This window comes from Cyprinodon variegatus, unplaced genomic scaffold (assembly GCF_000732505.1).
Source record: "Cyprinodon variegatus isolate N-32 unplaced genomic scaffold, C_variegatus-1.0 Scaffold1117, whole genome shotgun sequence".
NCBI lineage: Eukaryota > Metazoa > Chordata > Actinopteri > Cyprinodontiformes > Cyprinodontidae > Cyprinodon > Cyprinodon variegatus.
This window is the reverse complement of record NW_015151570.1, coordinates 27,357-37,241: the sequence shown is the minus strand read 5'-3', so window position 1 is coordinate 37,241 and position 9,885 is coordinate 27,357.

The window sequence follows — 9,885 nt, the reverse complement described above, 5'->3', positions numbered from 1 at the left end:
TAGAAAGGCACCATTGGGAAAGGAAAGGAGCACTAGGGGGCAACAAAAAGTAACCATGGAAAACAGGGTTTAATTGTAACTAGAAAAACAGTTAGAAAAGGCTAAAGGGGAATAAAACTAATTACTGCAAAATCAGGTATAACCGCAGGGGAGACTATAGGATAAAAGAAGAGACTGGAGATAACTGAAGCATGGAAGACATAACCTAAGAATAAGAGAATGAATAACTACCTAAAACTTGTTAAAACCAGAATTTTGTTCTTAAGGCCCACAAATCTGGAATACACTTGCAGTTATAAAAGTGCTAAAACCCTTGGTTTCTATAAATCAATATTTTAAAAAGGCATTTCTTTAGTGTATTTGACTGTACTATCTAAACGATATTAGTTAAGTTGTTAGTCTATTTTTAGTTCCATTATCTCTTTCAAAAATATTTTATCAATCATTCTTAATCTAATTCTCTTATTTTAATCTGACACTGTCAGGGTTTGGTTGAGGTTTGAGGACCAATATGCAGAAGCAGGGAGGCAGAGGTGAGTTTGCTGTTGATTTAATGAGTGGTTCACAAACAAATGAGGCAGGAATCCCAGAATCATAAAAATCCAACATGAAAAAAATAAATAAACCAGAACCACAGAGAAGTCAGAGGACAACAATCACAACACGGTTAGACACAGTTAGGTGTGGTTAGAAACAGCTAGATGAGGAACCAGCACTGATGAACTGCACAAGGAGAGTATTTATGGTAGACTGAACAAAGAGAGAACTAACGAGCAGATTGGGAGCAGGTGTGAAGAGAGCAACAAAGGAAGGAGCTAGGGAAAAGGAGATTAACACAAGAGGGTAACAGAGGGAAACAAATAAAAACCTTAGAACTGAAATATAACCAGAAACACAACAAAAAAAGAATAAAACCAATATAACTAGAAAACATGGAGCAAAGTTAAACTGAATACTCAAAAGAAAACATAACAGAACCAAGACTGTGACAGACACTTTAATTTTCTTTAACTATCTGTGTTGCCTCTGTGCCACTTTAATGTACTTTGCATTTTCTTTTCTTTCTCATGTACTGTACTTTAAATTGTCTTGCCATTGAAATGTGCTATATAAACAGTCTTGCCTAAAAAATAGTAAAGGGTCTCCAAGAAAAATAAGTCCTGATGGGGTTTAGTTCGACTAAGAAGAGATTAACATCAGAACTAAATCCAGATTTGGGTTTGTGTCCAAGATTTTTTTGAGAATGAAAATGCTAGAGTATAGCAACTAGGACTGAAACTAACAAATATTTTCTAATCGATTCATCTGTTGATTATTTTTCTAATTGATCAATTAATAATCAGATAGCAAAAGGTTCCTTAAAGAAGATTATTTGCAGAATCAAATCAGATAAAACTAAATCTTTTCCACTCCAGGAGTTCTGGATAGAGCATATTGACGGATGAAAAAAGTTTTTATCTGAAATTCAAAATATTTATATATCTTTTTTTAATGTGGTATAATTACTTCTCTAAGGTGGTTGCTCTGTCAGCCAAATGCATATTTTAGTCTATGTACTCTGTACATTTTACAATTAATCAATTAATGGAGCTTAGGCAGAAGTTAAACTGAAGAAACTGATTGCTTGCCCTGTTCTTTACTCCTGTTCATGCATATCTACGCATATGCCTATAAAATTCAGCGCTATTTTCCTGCTGAGGTCTGAGCGCCAAAGACCAAGAAATTGTACAAATAAATTTCTTCTAATTGTATTTTCTCTTTGTGAGTTTTTCAGATTTAACTAAATTAGTTAATGCTTGTTTCAATAGTCGATTAATCACAAATAATCAAAATCATTGTTTGTGCAACATTTTATTTTCTAGCACATGTTCAACAGACTTGTTTTGTCAAACAGGTAGAAAGCACTTTGGTTTGTTTATGTGATACTTGAGACTGGAGACAAAATGGGTCTAAGACCCAAGCTTCTGACCCAGATTTGCTTCAGCTACAATTTTTTTTCATAAGGAAACAGAGTTTAAATCCAGTTTTTGATTCCCTGTTTAAAGGAATCATTCAGGGGGGAGGTGGAGCTGGAGAAGGTTCACTCACCTCCCACATGGGGCAGGTCAATGTGACCTAAAATCTCCAAACATTCCATCCTGAATAGCGCTAAACGGACCTGACCTCCTTATCTCCAGTTGTAGTGACTGCTACAACTTCCAGCTAAATGAAGAGAAAATTTTTTCCTTATTTCGCTTCCATTATGAGCATCTTTATCAGACAAAAATAAACTACATTGTCTTTAGAAATAAGTTAATATTTATGAGGTCAAAAAATTATTTCTTTTTCAAACCAGCTCCAAACATTTAATACATTGTTGGACAAACATTTTGTTAAGGATTTTTCTTATATTTATAGGCACACTGTTTAACGCTTGGCCACTAGGGGTGCTAGACCTGTAACGGCCTGTATTTTCCTTCTACTAAACATCTGTCATGGTCCCCAGTTTTCTGACGCACATGCACAAAACACCGAGGAGACAGGTAGGGCAGTTTTGAGATAGTTTATTAAAAACAAAAAACAAAGACGGCACACAGAGTTTCTTCAGGGCGTCTGGAAACGAAGAGAGCGTGAGGCACAGTGCAACAGAGAGCGAGAGTTCATGGAAGTATGCGTACCATAAGAACGATAAAACTAAAAGGCTTACCACGTGAGACGTGAAAGAACCACCAGGGGGAGTGAGCGGAGGTCCGTAGGCAGGAAATTGAGGAGCTTGGTGACTGCCAAGCAGGAGGATTCTGGTTGGTGGAGGGTTAGTCAAGGCTTGGCTGACCAGTCTGCTCGGTGGCAGCAAGTGACACTCAGCTGAACGTTGCAGTGATAGAGCGCTGGCGTGAAGGCTTGAATCTCTCAGAGGTTGCGGAGTGGACCAGGAGCTGCTCGGCTTGGCAGAGATCTGTGACTCGCTGAAGGTGCTCCGAAGTGTGATTCGGACCCTAACAACCCCGTATGGCTAACAGGAGAAAAGCAAAGTCTGTGCCAGCACAGAATCCACCACAGCACCCTGACAGTATTGAAAATAATAACAAAGAGATATGACCGTACACTAGGACCAAAGTGTTAACTTAACAGTCAAATAATCCCTGTAAATGAATGTTACTTTCTTAAATAGAAATTTTGATGGCAAATTACCTTCAGAATAAATTAGTTTTGGATTGAAATTAAATTAACTTGTGTTGATGGATTTTTAATGCTAATAGTGACAGATTTTATTACAACATTGTGGGTCTTGTAATGGTAATATAAAAATATTACAAGCACAGCAAACTTATTTTTAGGATTTCTATAGGTTTGAATGTTAAATTTGAAGGTTAAATTCTCACATTAAAGAGAATTTAACCTGGAAAAATCTTTCAATTTCAGCCTGTTTCTTTACATTCTTATTTTTGTCTTTTGTTGTTCCAAACAAAAATACTTTTACATCATATAAGCGGATATACTACCTCAATCCTAAAACCATGAACAGTTATGTACTTTTGCCTCATGAGAGCAATAAGACACCACTTCTTACCCCGAATACTCTTTGATGAGAACTAAATCTTTGAATTCTTTAACTAGTCAGCAAAACACAGAAAAACAAGGTTTTTGGGGGGTTAGCAACATTAATCAGAGCTCCAGAAACTCCATTATTGGTAAAGTAATAGAGATCGACATTGATTGCAAGCTTCAGCTGTTTGCCTAATTGCAGATCTATGGGCAACATGGTCTCTCATTTACATATGTAAATCCTGAGCAGGCCAACAAAGCTGTTATTGGCAATGCTTCTGTTTGACTGCAGGCGGAAAAGAGGCTGTGGGGTGGTGAGAAATGGGTAATAAACAAACACATGGACTGATGCTGGAAAAAAAGAAGGTGAGAATCATTTCAAAAGATTCTCAAAAACATAAGTAACTGCCGCTTGGCATGCAAGTAAATAAAAGAACATGTTGCTCTCTGCTGTAGGTTAAACCTCTGAGCGCTCCAACAGATTGTCTGACATTTGCAGATGTCCTCAGAGTGACTTCCCTGCTAAGTTCAAGGACTCTCACACTCATGCTGATGTGCTCAGAAATGCACAGATGCTACCATGCCTGTGATTGCGATCTATGAGCATTACTGCTACTCTGTGTTACTAATTCATATAGACAGTTGGGGACAGTCAGAGCACGTCCCCAGTGCTTTAACAGCTTCCAGACAGCATGCCACTAGCTCATGTAACACAGGAAAAGGAGTGTGTGCATGAAGGAGAACACCGAGCCAGCTAATAAACCTGGTGAAGAAGGTGCTTGTTCCTCTCTGTAAACGGGACATGAGGAAATGCATTTATACCATTTAATCTTTTTCATATTGTGTCGCAACTACCAACCTATGTGAAGGACCAACGCACTGAAGCGCAATAAATAAAAATAATAAAATATGGAAAGTTTTTGTACAAGCAGTCGGCATCTTTTCCTCGGAGATTCATAAATGATATTTATTGCCACCAATTATCATTAGAAGCCAAGTGAATGGTAAACGGAGCATAATTGTGTGTAAATCTATTTTCAGTACAAATTGTAAAGTTCTTGGAGTTTTTCATATAGAGCATTAGCGAGCCACAAGCCTTATGAACACAAATCAAGAAAAACAGCAGGCAGATATAAAGCTGTAATTGGTTTAATTAAGCCCAGGGGTTTTAAGAAACAACTCCACCTGAAATATACCAGTGAAAATGATCAAGAATGGATTCACAGTTATCTTTATGCAAACTTTTGGCACCTGTAGAGAGGTGAGAAATAAAAGAAAAATGTTTCAGCGGAACCACAATCACGACTATTGTAATGGGATGGTTAATTCAAGTAAGATGAACTTCACTGGTCACTGCAAATGTGCATAACAACAAAATGTGTCTTCAGCATTTAACCCATCCCTTTTGAAGCCGCTGGCTAACATCATACAAAGTTTTGCAAAACATCATTGGAACGGTAAGGCTCTCTAGTTTCCAAGGATACCAGCCATGAAGGATTCGGGCATGAACATATCAGAAGCATTTTTGTGGTAGAATCTCAGATCTTTGATAGACCTTTAAATGTCAGCTTGTAAGTTTAACCGTTTAACCCCATCCCCCTGAAAAAAATGCCAAAAAAAAAAACATAAAAAAGCATACCTAAATTCAGTCCCATGGTGTTCTTGAATCGTTTGGGGTAGATGCAAGAGCTTTGTGTCTTTGTGAATGTAACACTTTGTCAACCGAGCAGATTAGTTTGGCACTCTGGGAAGCAGTTGAAGTTATTGCAGGTGGAGCTACGATACACAAGTTAAAAATGTTCCACGAGGACATTGGTGTCCTCATGACAGGTAAGAGGTTAAAGTACTGTAAATTCATACATATATTTGAAAAAAATGGCAGCATGTTTTATAAACATTAAAGGAAGGAAGCATTTGAGGGGGGAAAATTAGCTGTGGTTGACTTATGAGATAGTGAAAAATCACCATCGTTCTATTGGTCCAATACCTGGCAAGGTTATAAAAGGATAACCCAACCCTTACATTTTTCATGGAACACTGTGCAATTCATATTCTTAAAATCTAAAGATACCAGTGAATGCATCAGTTAAACGATGAAACAGGCAGCAAAATTATGGAAATGCAGAGCAGTCCTGGAGGAAAACATCCCCAAACTTCATCAAGAGGAAACATTTTTCTGCATCAACAGGCTTCTGCAGCATTTTATGGCATGAAGAGGTAAGACAATCCCAAGGGACAAAGAAAGATGGGGAAAACGTTTCACAGTATGAGTATGATCTTCAAATACTCCAAATAAGGAGAACTAAATTATGCAAAAAAAAAAAAAATTATTCCTCATGTTATTAGTGAGCGTGTTACAGGTGATGATGTGTCAAGTTGATAAGATTTGCTAGACTGGTTTGGACCTCCCAGTTTGAAATGAGCGAGTTGAAAGATAAATTTCAATGGAGGAAGAAATTATAACAATTTTGAGAAAAAAAAGTGCAACAAAAAAATCTAGATATTTAGAAATCTAAAAGTAATGTATCAGTTTTTAAACCTGGAAAGGTTCACCTGATCAGCTCTCCCTCTGACTTTCTCGCTACAATGTCTTATCTATGTCCACAATGACGACAGACATTTTTTCATAAGTTTACACCTGACTTTTGACACTTTGATTATAGATGTAAAACTGTACCTGAAATCTGTTTCAGGTTTGTTGAATTTCTTTATGGGTGGTTATGAAAGACATTTGTATACCTTTTGCCTATATGTCACCAGCATATGTTCTGCAAATTCATGGAAGCAAACGTGCTAAAACATTTTCCCCTGTTGTTTTGTTCATTTTAGTCATGCAATTCTATTTTTCGGGTTGGTAGAAAAGTTTTGCACAAGCTAACCACTTTGCACATGTTTATATTTGCATCAATCTTTTTATGATGAGACATCTATCTGCAAAGCTTCTAAAGAAACAAGGCATCTGTAGCTTTTATTGTAATGGAGCTGTTTTGTTTGTGTTGCAGCTAACATTCAGATCACAGTAAGGCCTGGGGTAAAAACGTGACAAATTTATAAACCTTCCAGGGGTGTGAATACTTTGGTAAAATGCTGCACAGACTTGTCAAACAGTGAGAGCAGATCCACTCTGAAACATACAGAAAGAAGAACGACTGAAATTCCAACTCAACCATCTGATAAATTTATTAAATTGCTGCTTGAAAAAATAAATTGGCATGACTTTGTGACAAAAATAAAGCTTCATATTTCTAGCCTCCATCACCAGTTATGAATAGCAATCTCTGCCTGATTAAATCAATCAGTGACAGAGATGATATCACATAAGAGCGATTCAACCAATTCCCAGTTCATGAATATACATTCACACTGATAATCATCCAGAGCCTGCTTAGGGAAAAAAACATTTACGTGCAGGAATTTATACATTTGAAATCTACTGTAAAGAATGACTGAAATATAATTATAAAGCTCCCCCATTGTGCCCACAGCGTCTGACTAACGAGTGTGCTTAAAGCTAGTTCACAGAAGTAGACAACATAACATATCTTGTATGTTTATATTTTAATTGCGGGTATATGTATGTTTAAATAAACCCAGTTAGAGCTGGTAAACATGTTGGTCTCAAACCATATTTAGACCAAACACTGACACCACTGAGCGCCTTCCTCTTTGTGCTTTTTGAAATAAACATCAGTTGAAGCCTCAGACTGGAGGAATGAAAGGCAGTAACTGATACACAATTAATGCGACTTGGCAGCAAAGCAGGCTTGTGTCTATGGTCAATCTCTCCAATTCTCACTCTTTGCCTCTTTTAGCAGCACAAACACACACTTATGTGTAGCTACACAGACACGAACAAAAGGTAGAAGAAATATCAATAAAATTCATTGCCTTGTTGCCACCTATTCCCTCCTGCTCTCCTCCTGTTGACAGATTCCTCCTCTCTCCTCCTGCTGATCTTCTGGCTGTCCTAATTCGTAGATCCTCCAGAGAAACCATCAAAGTGGTACCTTTATTATCACACATCTTTCTGCAGCTTTCCTTGTTTATTGTACCGTCTTGATTACATATGCACTGATTTGAATTTTTTTCTAGAGGAGGTTTCATTTCGCAAGTAACTCTTTTTTTCTAAGTTATTTTTGGTTTGTTTTTTTTCATTGATTAAACCTGTCTTGCAATCTTTTAAAGAGTTTTTAAAACATTATTTAAGCCAATGCAGATTATTTCTTTCTTCTTTTTTTTTTCATTGGTGTCAAGCCCCCTAGGTCTGAGCTGTGAAACATTACTTCCCTTACAGGTTAAGTCAATATTTAACGAATACTTACCTAATCGACTTTTCTGGAATACCGAGTGTAATATAACTAGCCACCCCAGGCCCTCTAATATCAAGCAATGACTTAAAAGGGAATGATGATCATAGAAGACTGGAGAACCTTTCCAGAAAGTTGCTGATCTTCACAATTTAAGGCTAAATCCAGGTGGTCACACATAACAGAGAACAACATCGACAGACCCTGGTTACATTATTGAAAAGACATGATCAAGTATTCACTGGACTGGTAGGAAAAAAGTTAAACTTTTTTTAGGGGTCAACTCTGGCATATATGCATGCTTTTAATGAGAACAGTTAAATATTGTAGTGCTATTGGGATTGTCTGAGGCTACATGGATGTATCAGTACTGGATAACTTTCCAAAAATAATAGAACCATAAAATCTGCTCTCTAGCCTAAAATCATGAAGAAGAATGTCCAGCAAATAGTTTGTGACCTTTAAAGTTTCATCTAAATCAAACTGAGCTGTATGGAATTAGCCTGAATAGGCTAGATAAAGACTGCATTGTGTGACAAAGAAGAAAAAACATTGAAAAATCTATCAGTGAAAAGATATTTTCTCACGTCATTGTCAAGGTTTTTGGTTGTCTGTATTGGTTTTTGTATCACTATATATATATATCACACAGATATATTTTGAAAATTTCTCCAAAATCCTGATTGAGGCTAATTTAAATGGTTTGATTGAAGTCAGGCTCTTTCAAATTAAACACTACATTTTAGGTTGTGTAAAGCTTGTGTACTTTGTTGCACCATTAATACTTAGAAAATCTGCAGCTACTGAGATTTTCATCTTTTGCCTTGAAGTCAATCCTAAATTTAAAAAATTAACAATCACCACAAACTGCCAATTTGTAGTGTACTGTAGGATCTATTAAAGAGAAGCACCTCCAGTTGTAGTTTTCCCACTTTGAAGCTCAGAGTAAGGGCTTCTACGTGCATGTTCAGCTCACATAGACAAGTGTGGAAACCTTGATAGGCCACAAAAACGCATTCCCTCTCTGAATCAATAATCCAATATGTTCAGTCAGAGATAACAGATGATCAGAAGATAGGTACCAAGCAGTGCCAGGAGGCACCTCAATCACGCCTGGCTCACACATTTCAAGCAAAAGGAGAGGGCGTGCCAAAAAAAAAAAGGTTTTCTCCAGGGACTGCCAATCTCCTCCACTAATAGTAATACAGGAGACAAATGAAGGCAATAACTAGCAATGGGATTAGATCTCTTATAAAAATGTGAAAGGGGGGAGATTCGGGACATCTGTCTCCTCGACTACAGTGAACATGAGGCAGAGCACAGAAGTGTGCTGACGACAGATGTGTGACTAATTTGTATTGTTCAAATTCTTTCTTTGCTTTTTTTTTGGTGCAGTTTTAAGCATACCATTTAAAAAGTAGGAACTGAAAATATTTAAATTTGTACTGAGAGATTTGGGTCATTTGTATAATTGTTTGTAATGAAAAGCACTAGGTTGTTTAAAAACTATTGATGTTCTGAATTATACAAGTGTTTGTTAGTGCAATGCCAAAGCAGAACAATAATATTATTGGCAGTAAAGATTTAGTTGTTTTTATCATTCATTTAGCAGCGGTATATATTTTGATTTCCAAACATCTGAAATACAAAATTCTATAGAGAGAACACAAATTCAAAAATGTAAAACATGTAAGACTTCAGCAAATCTTCTCAGGAGCGGTTGTTTTACTTCAGTTCAATCTGAAAAACTTATACGGAAAGTAAAAGACAATTAGAAAAATTTTATTGATACAATTACAATTACTAGTCTTTGGGGCTCAGACCTCGGCAGGAAACATTAGTGCTGAATTTTGTTTGATGTGCATGAACAGGAGTTAAGAACAGGGATGTTTCCCCCCCAGGCCCCCTCCACTCCCCCCCTGGTGGTGGAGTGGAGATAGATGAAGTTGGTCAGTCTGTAGACTGCCGGTTAGTGAGACGGTATGCTAAGCTTTATGGGGAGATCCAGTGGACTGCATGAGCTGATATTAGAGCTTCACTCAGGGACCTGGAA